General features: G+C 43.6%; 1 long non-coding RNA gene across 1 annotated transcript; it reads left to right on the top strand.

The window, feature by feature from the left end:
* Window positions 1-12,734: 12,734 nt before the first annotated feature.
* On the top strand, window positions 12,735-14,568 carry LOC140066108 (uncharacterized). Its single transcript, XR_011848116.1, has 3 exons — window positions 12,735-12,853; window positions 13,114-13,226; window positions 14,430-14,568. It is a non-coding gene; the product is annotated as an uncharacterized lncRNA (long non-coding RNA).
* Window positions 14,569-14,953: the final 385 nt, after the last annotated feature.

Consider the following 14,953-nt stretch of genomic DNA (forward strand, 5'->3'; position numbering starts at 1 on the left):
CATAACATAATAACATAAAATATGAAAAATTGTACAATATAATACAACAGGACGAAATGGTGAAATGACTGTACATGATGGAGGAGCGGTACTCTGCTGCCTCTACTGTACGAGAGGAGGATTGCGGGCAGATATTCACTGACCAACGAATGAAGAAGGCACTGGTATAAGTTCATCATAATAATAATTTATTTATATGGTGCACACAGATTATGCAGCGCTGCACAGAGTTTGCCAAATCGGTCCCTGTCCCCAATGGGGCTCAAAATCTAATCACCCTAGTGGAGGAAACCGGAGGACCCGGAGGAAACCCACGCAAACACGGAGAGAACATACAAACTCTTTGCAGATGTTGACCTGGATGGGACTTGAAACCAGGACCCCAGCGCTGCAAGGCTGTAGTGCTAACCACTGAGCCACCATGATGCCAAGTTCATAAAACCTTATGCTGCACCCCCCATCAATAACTAATAGCCGCATGTTATTGTTACTGTTATTGGTAATGTAACTTCACCGGAAATTGGTGAAAGAATTATAGAACATTAGAGGAGAAGATTAATAATGTGACATGACGGCAATGCTATACATTTCATCGTATTATGCTGCCTATGACAAGCTATGCACAAGTGATGGGGTACTGTTATAAAAACACTTACTGTGTGTGAATATGGGCCCCTGTGAGTAAGATCCTATTGGATTTTATCTGTCATTGAAAAAACAAAACTTAAAAATAATAATAAAAAAAATAAATAATAATTTTAAATAATTATATTTATATATTGTAAATATCCTATTTTCTTATCATTGCCTTTTCAATTAAGTTAAAAAAAATTATAGAAGATTTAATACTGAATGATAGGAAATCCTGATGGAATCTCAGAAGTGAAAAAGAGAAAAATTGGAAAAAATAAAAAATAAAAAGAAAAGAGAAATAACTTGGGCAAAGAAAGAGAAAAAATAAGGAGTAATTCTGCTACTCAGATATTGATGCTTGTTGTGTATACAGCGCCATCGTGTGGTTTCAATCCCAGCTCTTTCTACTCTAGTTTCTCATTAAATCATTCAGTGATGATACAAAGGGGCTCATTTACTAAGGGTCCGAACACCGCACTTTTGTCGGGTTTCGCGACTATTTCCCTTTTGCGCCGAATTGCCCCACGCACGCGATCGGTTCGTGGCTTATTGGCGCAGGCTTGCATGTGACAGAAATCGGGGGGGCCTGGCCGTCGGACAACCCGACGGATTCGGACAAACCGCGGAATTTAAAAAAGGAAATGTGTTGCAAGATCAAGCACTCACATGCAGGAAGAAGCAGGTGAACTCCGGCGGACCTCGGACAACGCACCGCGGGATCTCGACGGGACCGGATAAGTAAATCTGCCCCAAAAAGTGTCTGTTTAGGTTCTTTTGCAGGGCATAAAACTTACTTTTTGCTCCCTTGGGGCTCATTTACTTACCCGGACCTGTCGCGATCCAGCGGCGTATTCTCAGACGAGGATTCAGGTCTTCCGGCGATTCACTAAGGTCGTGCGCCCCGATATCCACTAGGTGTCGCTTCTGCGCGGATGTCCGCCGGAGTTCACCAACCTATCCCCAGTGCATGTGAGTGATAGATTTTGCGACACAATTCGGTTTTTAAATTCCGAGGTTTTTCCGAATCCGTCGGGTTTTCTGACTTCCACGCCCCCCCCCCCCCCCCCGATTTCCGTCACGTGAAAGCCAGCGCGTTTGCACCCAAATCTGATCACATGCGCCAAAATCCCGGCGGAATTCGGTGCAAAACGAAAACATTTCTGGAAACTCGACGAAAGTGCGGTCGTGGAGCCCTTAGTAAATGAGCCCCATATAATACATCATGAACTGTAGCACCAGCCTGGGTTGTTAGCAGCCCTTCTTGCTCGAGACACTGGAGTACACCAAAGGGTAACCTTATGGTCCAAGCAGAGGACCCTGCCAGCGAATGTTTATTGAGGTCAAAAGGGGCCACCCAAGTACCATAGTGAAATATTACTAATATTAAAATTGAACCAAATTTATCTTAGATTACTCTATAGCACTAGAGTCCCTCAACTGCACCTACACAGAAACACCACAAGGTGGCTGTAGAGTATTTGTTCAACATAAATATATATATCTTTACTTGTATCAAAAAGGAATTATACCACAATGAAAAAACAAATAGTAAACTGAAAAAGTCAAAAAGTTCACAAATGGAGGCAAATAGTAGGAAAGGTACAAAAGACACAAATGACAAATAGAAAAGATTAAAATCTGCCGGGTTATCTCAATTATTGTGATTTTAAAATGAATACGAGGATCTGCAGGTAAAGATACAGATAGTCCTGTCTACGGCTCCTAATTGTATGGATTTTGAACGATATAACTGAAAATGCTTTCCCTTATACAAGGCAAATACAGAGGTATATACTAGAGATGAGCGAGCACTAAAATGCTCGGGTACTCGTTATTCGAGACAAACTTTTCCCGATGCTCGAGTGCTCGTCTCCAATAATGAGCCCCATTGAAGTCAATGGGAGACTCGAGCATTTTTCAATGTGTCGTTTTATTGAGAAATAATGGGGATCATTTACTAAGGGCCCGATTCGCATTTTCCCAACGTGTTACCCGAATATTTCCGATTTGCGCCGATTTCCCCTGTAGTGCCCCGGGATTTTGGCGCACGTGATCGGATTGTGGCGCATCAGCGCTGGCATGCACGCGACGGAAATCGGGGGCGTGGCCGAACGAAAACCCGACGGATTCAGAAAAACCGCCACATTTAAAACCAAAAAAGTGTCGCGTTGCTTGCACTTACCTTCACCAGGTATAGGCCGGTGAACTTGAGCGCGTTCCGATGCTTTTCAGCGCAGCAGCGCCACCTGGTGGACGTCAGAGGAACTGCCTTAATGAATCCCGTCCGGACCCGAATCCAGCGCAGAGAATGCACCGCTGGATCGCGAATGGACCGGATAAGTAAATCTTCTGATAAGTTAGCAGATGTATGGAAACATCTGCAATCTCTTCTTCACTGTGTTCTTCACTTAAATGATCCTGTGTTCACTGAAGATCACATTGCAGATGTTTCAATACATCTGCTAACTTATCGAGCAGTAATCGAGCGGGCGAAATACTCGTCCGAGCAACGAGCCGTTTCGAGTACGCTAATACTCCAACGAGCATCAAGCTCAGACGAGTATGTGTAGACCAGTGTAGTCTAATCGCTTCAGTTTCCTGTTCAATATGTATGTAATAGTGAGGAGGCAGCGTGCAGACCCCGGAGAGAGAACCCGGCGTCCAGAGTAACACCCTGGGAGAATGGTGGGCCCTGTTAAAGAAAGCAGACAAGATGAAGGTCCTACTAAGTCTAATAACCACCTACACAAAAGGAAGATCAAACAAATATTAGAAAAACACTGCCCTATAGTGCGGAATGATCAATATCTGAAACAAGTCCTTCCGAATAAACCCACCATCACTTATAGAAGAGCCCCCACCATAAAAAGCCTTATCGCTCCCAGCCAACTAAAGCGTCACACGAAAATAGCAAAAAAATCCAAAGAGATTATCAAAGGCACTTATAAATGGGCAGTGTGGTGGCTCGGTGGTTAGCATTACAGCCTTGCAGCGCTGGGGACCTGGGTTCAAATCCTGGGGTCAACATCTGCAAAGAGTTTGTATGCTCTCTCCGTATTTGTGTGGGTTTCCTCCGGGTCCTCCGGTTTCCTCCCACACTCCAAAACATACTGTTAGGTTGATTAGATTGTGAGCCCCATTGGGGATAGGGACCGATCTGACAAGATCTGTGCAGCGCTGCGTAATCTGTGTGCGCTATATAAATAAAGAATTATTATTATTATTAAATATGGACATTTCTATGCTGCACAGAAATAACAGTGTCTAAAGAATTCCGGTCTAATGCCACAGGAGAAACATGATAAAACAAAATTTATACTGCCAAAGTAACTATGTAATCTACCTCATCGAATGTAACTGTGGGAAGCAGTAGGTAGGCAGAATGGTAGGTAGGCAGAATGGTAGGTAGGCAGAACGTTCAAAGTTTACACATCCGAATGAACCAATAGATCCAATATCAGACATAAGAAAATCAATCACGGGCCATCGCAACTTTGCATTTCTAGAACACAATCCTACAGATCAGGGAATAGAAGTGACTCCCATCGATCAGATAAACAAACAGATTTGGAGGCCTCATAAAATAGAGATCTATTGGATCTATAAATTAGGAAGTCTAAACCCAAGGGGACTCAATGGGGCTCATTTATTAAGGGTCCGAATCGCGCACTTTTGTCGGGTTTCCCGAGGATTTCCGTTTTGTGCCAAATTGCCCCAGGATTTTGCCGCACGCGATCGGATTGTGGCGCATCGGCGCCGGCTTTCACGCGACAGAAATCGGGGGGCGTGGCCATCGGACGACCCGATGGATTCGGAAAAAATGCGTAATTTAAAAAAGAATTTGTGGCGCGAGATCAGCACTCACATACACCGGGACGAAGAAGGTGAACTCCGGCGGACCTCGGCGCAACAGCGACAACTAGTGGATATCGGGCGCACGACCTTAGTGAATCCCGGCCGGACCCGAATCAACGTCGGAGAACGCACCGCTGGATCGCGACTGGACCGGGTAAGTAAATGTGCCCCAATGTATTATCAGGAACCATCTTACATTAACCACAAAGCTAAATATAAGAAACACCCAAAAGCTCCTTACATAAATATTTCTTTCCACTTCCAACGCTCTCGTCTCTCTTTATCCAGTACTTACCTAATGTTAAATCTACTCCCCCATGCACAGTCACCATCCAGCGAGTTGAAAGAATGTGACAGCCATCCAGGCTTCCGTAGTTTCAAAAATTCAAAAATGGAATAGAGGACATCCTCTGGATGAATTATGATACCACATCCACTAACACAGGTACACCAAGAACATCCTGTGGACAGGCTTAATAACTACTGTCGCTTTTTGTGTAACAAAGCCCAATCTAGGTGTATACGTAAGACCTCTGTTGGACAGAATTGATATGGCACTATCTCCTCTAGATACAGACATATACAATATAATACTATAAACAAATATAACTAAATTGTATATAATGTATTTCTTTTTGCTGTTTTAGTGTTTTGCCATGGAAAGGAATATACAAAAACTGCATGACATCAGTAGGATGCGCCTTAAAGACATCCTCATTGTGATCCCGCGCCAAAAAAATGGCTATTTAAACCAACTGTGATAATGTTAAAATAGATTGGATTGATGACGTGCCCTGTACGTCTACGAAATGCATCTCCATATTTTATAAGACATTATGGGGCTCGTTTACTAAGGGTCCGAGGACCACATTTTTGTGTCGTGTTGCGCCGCATTTAACAGGGGGTTTTGGCACACGCGATTGGATTTACGACTTTACAACAGATGCAGGGTGCACTTTTTGGGCGCCAAACTGAGATTTTGTTTCGTGAGGAGCCATACACTCACAACCCTTGGATTTACTAGACCCACTGAACCCCAGGACAATGGGATTACCGAGAGCCACCCCGTGGATTGATCATCAAAAAAAAGCTTAAAAAGTGGTTGTGATTTTTACACAACCCAAAAAGATGAGCAGACAATTATCGTTATAAAGATTAATCTGATAACCTGAAAATTCTACACATTTGCACTTTCCATCTTTGCTGTTTTTTTTGTTCTTTGCACTCGCGGACAGCACTGATTGTGTCTCCTTGACTCCACACGCCTACACGGTGGCCTAAATGGCCGTCTCTGTAAGGAGAGCTCTTACTTCTCGACCCTAGTCATAAGTCTCTTCCTCAGCCGAACCAGTTCCCTACACTGTACTGAGGAGACCCAATCAGGTTGAAACAGCACTGTCTATAGTTGGGGTCTGTTCCTTCCTAAATAGATATACACTCAGCGGCCACTTTATTAGGTACACCATGCTAGTAACGGGTTGGACCCCCTTTTGCCTTCAGAACTGCCTCAATTCTTCGTGACATAGATACAACAAGGTGCTGGAAGCTCCTCAGAGATTTTGGTCCATATTGACATGATGGCATCACACAGTTGCCGCAGATTTGTCGGCTGCACATCCATGATGCGAATCTCCCGTTCCACCACATCCCAAAGATGCTCTATTGGATTGAGATCTGGTGACTGTGGAGGCCATTTGAGTCCAGTGAACTCATTGTCATGTTCAAGAAACCAGTCTGAGATGATTCCAGCTTTATGACATGGCGCATTATCCTGCTGAAAGTAGCCATCAGATGTTACAGGGTACATTGTGCTCATAAAGGGATGGACATGGTCAGCAACAATACTCAGGTAGGCTGTGGCATTGCAACGATGCTCAATTGGTACCGAGGGGCCCAAACAGTGCCAAGAAAATATTCCCCACACCATGACACCACCACCACCAGCCTGAACCGTTGATACAAGGCAGGATGGATCCATGCTTTCATGTTGTTGACGCCAAATTCTGACCCTACCATCCGAAAGTCGCAGCAGAAATCGAGACTCATCAGACCAGGCAACGTTTTTCCAATCTTCTACTGTCCAATTTCGATGAGCTTGTGCAAATTGTAGCCTCAGTTTCCTGTTCTTAGCTGAAAGGAGTGGCACCCGGTGTGGTCTTCTGCTGCTGTAGCCCATCTGCCTCAAAGTTCGACGTACTGTGCGTTCAGAGATGCTCTTCTGCCTACCTTGGTTGTAACGGGTGGCGATTTGAGTCACTGTTACCTTTCTATCAGCTCGAACCAGTCTGCCCATTCTCCTCTGACCTCTGGCATCAACAAGGCATTTCCGCCCACAGAACTGCCGCTCACTGGATGTTTTTTCTTTTTCGGACCATTCTCTGTAAACCCTAGAGATGGTTGTGCATGAAAATCCCAGTAGATCAGCAGTTTCTGAAATACTCAGACCAGCCCTTCTGGCATCAACAACCATGCCACGTTCAAAGGCCTCAAATCACCTTTCTTCCCCATACTGATGCTCGGTTTGAACTGCAGGAGATTGTCTTGACCATGTCTACATGCCTAAATGCACTGAGTTTCTGCCGTGTGATTGGCTGATTAGAAATTAAGTGTTAACGAGCAGTTGGACAGGTGTACCTAATAAAGTGGCCGGTGAGTGTACTGGTTTGGTTTTAATCCTGCATCATGTCATAAGGCTTCCTGTAGGTCATGCTTGATGTCAAGGGAGCTGCCTTACAAGGTAACTATGGCCGTGGTTTTCCTTATCACATCCTGGAAAACTTGGCATATTTTCCCAGAATCCCCCTAGTGGAGCATCAACGGCTATGAGACTCCACATGCCTACATGGTGGCCTTGAGTGAGGGAATGTGATAGGCCTGTCTGAAACATGGAGAGAACATAAAACCTCTTTGCAGATGTTGTCTTTGATGGAACTTGAACCCATGACTCCAGCGCTGCAAGGTTGCAGTGCTAACCACTGAGCCACCATGCCGCTCGATTAGTAGGGAGTTAGGGTAGAGAGAGAATCTAAGTAAGTATTAGGGTTATAGAGGTTTCCATTGTAGTTAATGGTCAGGTTCTGGAAATCTATTTTGAGGTGCAGGTGAAGTGATTGAACTTCTGATGTAAAAAAGAGGTCAGGGTCAGGCGCAACCCCAAGATAATAGGTCTGTCACGTAAGAGCTATGGTGATGCCACAGATGGAAATGGAGATGTAAGGGTTGGGTTGATTAGTAGTCAGTGCCAATGGGACAGTATAGAGGGAAAAGAGAAGAAGACCTTGGACTGAGCCGTAAGGATCCCTGAAACAAGGGGGGGGGGGAGATATTTTATATTAAACCACCCCTTCCCTGCCAGTTAACCTTGATCCCTTGTTGGACAAGCCTGACCCTAAAACTATTGATTGATGTGTGTAAGGTCTGTTGTTTTTTTCATTAGTTACCCGGGCCCCTTGTGCCTATAAGATGATACAGGCTTTATAGCTGCCTATGAAATCTAATTACACCATAACTGAAGAGATGATCACATTTCATAGGAAAATTACAGAAATATGAAAAAGGAACAGAAAATTCGGAAGGCGAACTTCCACTTTTTGCTTTAATGTTTGTCAGGACCCATAAAGAACCCATTCAAGTGTGTATGTTAATCCCTCTGCCATCATCCTACATCACAGTCAGGGGATGCTGCCTTCTTAACAGGTTCAGGTCCTCAGGTAGTACTAATATTAATAACAAACAAAGCCTCAATTCATTGTTATAGCAAAACATTAAAGTTAATAAATATATACAAAATTGTTACAAATAATTGCAAAAAAAAACATATAGGGGCACAATAACTAAGAACAATGCAGTGTGTACTATGTGCAGTGTGTACTATGTGCAGTGTGTACTATGTGCAGTGTGTGTACTATGTGCAATGTGTACTATGTGCAGTGTGTACTATGTGCAGTGTGTGTACTATGTGCAGTGTGTACTATGTGTAGTGTGTACTATGTGTAGTGTGTACTATGTACAGTGTGTACTATGTGCAGTGTGTGTACTATGTGCAGTGTGTACTATGTGCAGTGTGTACTATGTGCAGTTGCCTGTGTAGTGTGCAGGGGGCGCCAGATTCATGATTTCTGGCACCTGTTCTCCAGGAATCTGGTTCTCCCTGCACTGCTCCAACAGAGTGCACAACTTTCTTTTGGTGCACCTTTAACATGAGGCATGCAACACAATTCTGTCAGACTTTGCATGTTAAATTTGGCACATGGTCCAACTGAGCACCAGAACGACCCCTTCAGTGCATAATTTTTAGTAAATTTGCCCCAGTTTTCCTGGAGTACAAGGCATGAAAAATTCAAAGTTCTCTTTTTTTTACTCCTTTTTCATCGATCTTGACACTATTTGAAAAGTAGGCGTGCCCCATTGTGAGAGAATGAAGAAGTCGGAACCTCTGTTACAACTGGACCTATCAGACGAGCATGATATTTTGTCCTACCTAAGTTCTCAAAGTCCTTTAGCAGTGAATAAAGAGCAGGTTGAGCATATATAGCGACACTTGATTTAATCTCGACTATTCCAGGTATCTCCCACCCCTTGTGCTCCTCATTAGATGGACCCTCAGTGATCAGACCCTCAGTCCATTAGGACCAAATCACAAACAATTTTGGAGTCCAGTTTTCTCTCACTTCCTTATGCTGTGTCTTTTCTTACTAAAGATTGAATTCCAAGTGCAAAAGTCAACGGTGAATGGATAATAAAACCTAAAATCTAATGAGTTTGGGTAAAAAAGGAAGGAAACAGCCATCAATCTACACAACGATTTGCGAATGCAATGAGTCACAAATTGGACAAAAAACAAAACTTACCTCTTTCTACTTCCCTCCAGCTTCAGATCTACATAAATGACTCTTCTAATTGTGATGGGGAAGTAGCAGAAGGTCGGAGGAGGTTCTCCTGAGGAATATACTATCAGGGAGAAAATGACCATAAGGGTCTTTGATTTAACCATCCTTGTCCACGTTGCAAAAGTGAGTTCCGAATTATATAGTCTTTTGTGTTCCAGCGCTGGAGTCTTGACTAACTTGAAAGAAAAGACAAACCTGTCCTTGCAGAAAGTTAGCTCACAACAAGACTGCTTTGTTCTCTTTGGCACTGAAACTCTTATATGGAAAGTCATAACACACTCTGCATGGGGCGTGCTAGTACACAAGCGGGCAATACTATTGGGTGGTTTGACCCTGGAAATGCAACACTATTGGATGTAAGCACACAAAGGAATTGGCTGTCTTCACATAAACAAAATGTCCAGATGTTCACCTGGATACCTTCCCCTAGGTGGTGCTAGCGAGCACTAAGTCTTTGTGTGCTGAGGGGCGAACCCCACCTAAACTTTAGTTTTCACTACACAAAGTTATGTGAAATGAATGCTGAGTCTTTAAAATGTCCGACAGTATGTAAGATGGCATTCAAGACCAGTGTGATATCCTTAACATTTCCCCCCTTTTGAGTCATGCATGGACTGTAACTTTGTCCAGGGTGACCTCCTCAAACTCCAGGTACCCACAGGTAGGCTAAACCCTTACCTGCTGGACTTGTTAACTCTTCACCAGATCCCGTGGAGGCCAGTCACTCGGGGGTTACAGGCCTGCATACTCAAATTACATAATTGTGTTTCCATAGTTTATGGGTTTATTAACAGGCTGGTTCTTAAACAAGACGGTATCCTCCACACCAGGACTTCTCCTGTCATGGTTCTCTTGTCATGGTTCCACCTGGACGGCCATCTGGGACATGGTGGACTTGATGAGGGGGACCACACAACACACAATAAGTGACAAGAGCAAAATCACAATCCCCAATATCACCCCCACTTAAAGGAAACCCTTCCAATCCCCCACCCACAAAGTGAAGGACAAAGTGTCCACTCCAGAGTTTCTCTTGAGTTCCCTGGACAGTTCTTCAATCTCTTCAAGTGCATGGGTAATGGATCCATAGAGGCGATGTCATCTGGGATGTATATGCGACAAGACACTCCCACCATCTTACAGACTCCTCTCTTCTCAGCAAGGATCATGCCCAAAGCCATACGGTTCTGAAAAGCATCTTGGGTATAATTCACAAATCTCTGTTGATTATAATAAAAACAGTTAACCCAGCCAACATCCCTGTTCATAGCTCTCTGGGGAATAATGGACTCTAGACCTGCCCATATCTGATTGAGGGCCTTGTATTCATCTGGGACCCCCCGTGGTGCTCCCATTGTATCATTGTATTATATAAACGTTGTCATCTAGGTGCTTCTCTCAGACCTCCAGAATCCTTTGGGATTCTCTACCTTTACTTTATGTGTCTGATCAAGCTCATCCCTGGGGATCACGAGGAAGGAATGCACAAGTGTTATCACCGTACACTCACCTTCCCAGCCTCTAGGCCTGACCTGACTCTCCTATCCCCACAAGTCCTGTACACATCAGACACTGCTAATACAGGGTTACCTGTGCTGTCAACGTTAAAGAAGGTCATTGTCTTGTTGCACCAACCATAGGTAAAGTCTCCTACCCTGGGGACATCCTGGTCAGCCCTATAGATACAGTGATAGCCATGGTTGGAGTATCCCTGAGCATACAGTCAGTCAGAAGAGACCAGCTAGCAAGAAGAATAAGTAAGTTTGCAATAGAAAGCGTAGACGCATACTGACTTCCCTCTAGCTTCACAGACGTGGCACTGGTCAGCAGGACTTGGAAAGGACCGTTGTAGCGAGGCTCCAGACTCTCTCTCTGGTGTGTCTTCACCACCCGTAGTCTCCAGGCTTCAGGTTATGCATCCTGAGGTCTCTGTCTGGATCTGAAAAAGGAATCAGAAACACTTTTGCCGACCTTTTCCAAGGCCTGGCTCAACTGTGTGGCATGTTCCACCTGGTTTCCTGCCATCAGCTATAGGGTCTGTGGGAAGTAGGGGCCTAGTCTGGGTGTATAGCCAAAAAGTACTTCAAAGGGGGACAATCCCATCTTTCTGTTAAGGGTGGTCCTAACTGAATGGTGGGCAGCAGGAAAGCACTCGTGCCATGATTTCCCTATTACTTCCATGGCCTCCTTGATCTCTAACTTAAGAGTGCCGTTTAGTCTTTCAAACCCACAAATACACAGGTTCTCTCAGGTCTCAAAGAGTTTTATAATCTCACTTTTCAAGGGTCCTTTGTCATCATTACAGTGAACTCGGGTTATAGTGAACAGTTTGAATAAATTGTTTGAACAAACAGACAACCTTACTCTGTCTAACCAATCCAAGGTGACATATCAAGATAATTTGAAATTCCTTACCTCGGGTGCACCATTGTCAGTTCAGTTCACAAGAGCAGCAGAGACTAATATGAAGCTTGCCTCAGTGGTCAGCTGTCCACACCTGAGCCCCGCGTCGGGCGTCAAAATATTAGGGAGGAAATGACCATAAGGGTCTTTGATTCACGAGGCTTTAACCATCCTCGTCCACGTTGCAAAAGTGAGTTCCGAATTATATAGTCTTTTGTGTTCCAGCGCTGGAGTCTTGACTAACTTGAAAGAAAAGACAAACCTGTCCTTGCAGAAAGTTAGCTCACAACAAGACTGCTTTGTTCTCTTTGGCACTGAAACTCTTATATGGAAAGTCATAACACACTCTGCATGGGGCGTGCTAGTACACAAGCGGGCAATACTATTGGGTGGCTTGACCCTGGAAATGTAACACTATGGGATGTAAGCACGCAAAGGAATGTAGAACCATTGGCTGTCTTCACATAAACAAAATGTCCAGATGTTCACCTGGATACCTTCCCCTAGGTGGTGCTAGCGAGCACTAAGTCTTTGTGTGCTGAGGGGCGAACCCCACCTAAACTCTAGTTTTCACTACACAAAGTTATGTGAAATGAATGCTGAGTCTTTAAAATGTCCGACAGTATGTAAGATGGCATTCAAGACCAGTGTGATATCCTTAAGAATACAAAGCTCCAGAAAAGAAAAGCTCCAGAGTCCTGCTCCAGAGCACAGTGATTCATACACAACTGTGTGGGTGAGGACACCCGGATTCCTGGGATATCTGTAGGAGTCCTGGAAGAATTTCACCAGAACTTTACAAAGAAATATCAAATAAATCCCCACGAACAGGTCTACTTTCATCATGTTACACAGATGAGATTTTGTCATCTTTCATATCTTTGTCATCAGATGAAGTGTCGTCTTTCTCTATTTCCAGCACTTCTACATTTGTTTTCGGAGAAGTAACTGCAACGAGGAAACTAGAGATGTGCCGATATCTAGCCACTTCTCTAAATATAATGACAAAGTGATAGTACGGATATTGCAGGTTTTCTTCAGTGCTAGATGTGGCCGGGGTGTAAGGAGGACGTGTGAGTATATATGTGTATAATCCTGAGCCTGTGTGTTACATATGATGTGTATACAGTGTGTAGAAGAGCAGGTGTACAATGTGACCAGCGTCCTAGAGTCAGGAGCCCATGCAACATACAGAATCACCGATTCTATAATCGGGTGAAAATGTGTGATTGTGGGATTACCCTTTCATTGATTTTGTAAGGAATATCCAGTCAGTGTGCAGACAGTTTTTTCTATATATTTTTACTTTTTTTAATATTTGCCTTTACTTTAGTTTTTTCCACAACAAAATAGAAGTTATAAGAGCAAAAACCTTAAATTGACACCATGTTGGAACAATGACCCGGAGCTTTCTAAGAGGATGTTTTCTTCTGCTTCTTACTCTGGGTAGGTGGAATCTTATTGTTTTAAAATATTTATATTTTCATTCTTGATAAAACGCAGTGTAAGTAACTTTATATGGATCATTACTCATTACTCATCACACTCCCTACTCCTCCTTTGTGGTCCGGGGTTCTCTGCTACACCCGGTCCACGCCGCAGTAGAGTTGGTTGGGAACATCTGGCATTTTTCTAATATTTACCAATTTTAACCCCTTAAGGACGCAGCCATTTTGTAGCTTAAGGCTCAGCTCCATTTTTTGGATTCTGACTTGCGTCGCTTTATATGATTATAACTTTTGAACACTGTTACTTATCAAAGCGATTCTGAGAGTTTTTTTCCCCACATGTTGTGCTTCATTTTAGTGGTAAATTTTGGCTGATAAGATTTGCGTTTATTTACAAAAAAAAAAGAAAAAATGATGAATTTTTTGAAAAACTTTCCATTTTAGAAATTCGAAATCATTGCATTTTCAGGCAGATCGATTTACCACCTAAATAAGTTGCTGAATAACATTTCCCATGTGTCTTCATAATTTTTGAAATGTCTGGATAATTTACCCATTTTCAAACTATCAGAAACAGTTTCTAGGAAGATTGTTAATTCATAGTATTTGAATCAAAATGGAGGTGAAATTTAGAATGGTCAAATGTTGTTGGTTACATGTTTATTTAGCCCTAAAATTTACACATTTCCAAAAGATAAAAAGAGAAAACCCATCTTAAAATTTGTTATGCAATTTCTCCCGAGTACAGAGACCCCCCATATACGGCCGTTACTTGTGTTATGGGGGCACAGCGAGGCGCAGAAGGGAAGGAGAGCATTGCAGCTGCCAGGATTTTAGTTTCCTCATTGGCCCCTTTTGAAGGCTATAAAATTTTAGCTTTTTCGTTATTGGGGCCATGTGATGGCATTTTTTTTTGCGGGATGAGATGCTTTTTCCATTGTTACCATTTTGGGGTTGCTATCACCTATTGTTGAAAATGTATGAACTTTTTTGAGGGAAGGAGCAGAAAAGCATCAATTCTGTGCTGGATTTTTTACAGTTTTTTTTGGTGTTCCCCGTATAGCCCAATAATCATGTTATCTTTATTCTATGGGTCGATACCTGGAAGAATTTCAGCACTTTCATCATGTTACACAGATGAGATTTTGTCATCTTTCATATCTTTGTCATCAGATGAAGTGTCGTCTTTCTCTATTTCCAGCACTTCTACATTTGTTTTCGGAGAAGTAACTGCAACGAGGAAACTAGAGATGTGCCGATATCTAGCCACTTCTCTAAATATAATGACAAAGTGATAGTACGGATATTGCAGGTTTTCTTCAGTGCTAGATGTGGCCGGGGTGAGTATATAATGTGTATAATCCTGAGCCTGTGTGTTACATACGATGTGTCTGTGTATACAGTGCAGAGCCGGATTATAGGCGGGGCTCCCGGGGCTCGCGCCCAGGGGCCCCCACCATCCTGTTCCCGGGGTGGGCCTCCACCATATGGCAATTGAACTTTTGTAAAAATCATGCGGGCATTAGATCTGCGGCGCCAGCGGCGGACCGCTGGCGCTCCGGGACACTGAGCTCTCTGAAACTGGGAGCGATGCGCTGCGGCTGTGCTGCAGCGCATCGCTCCCGCCATGCACGGACACTACAGCTATCTGGAGAGCGGTGCGTTTCCACCCCCATCCGGATGCCTACCAGTCCCTGGTAGGAGACGATAAGCTGTCTGTCTCCA

The sequence above is a fragment of the Engystomops pustulosus genome, chromosome 6 (genome assembly GCF_040894005.1).
Source record: "Engystomops pustulosus chromosome 6, aEngPut4.maternal, whole genome shotgun sequence".
NCBI classification, from domain to species: domain Eukaryota; kingdom Metazoa; phylum Chordata; class Amphibia; order Anura; family Leptodactylidae; genus Engystomops; species Engystomops pustulosus.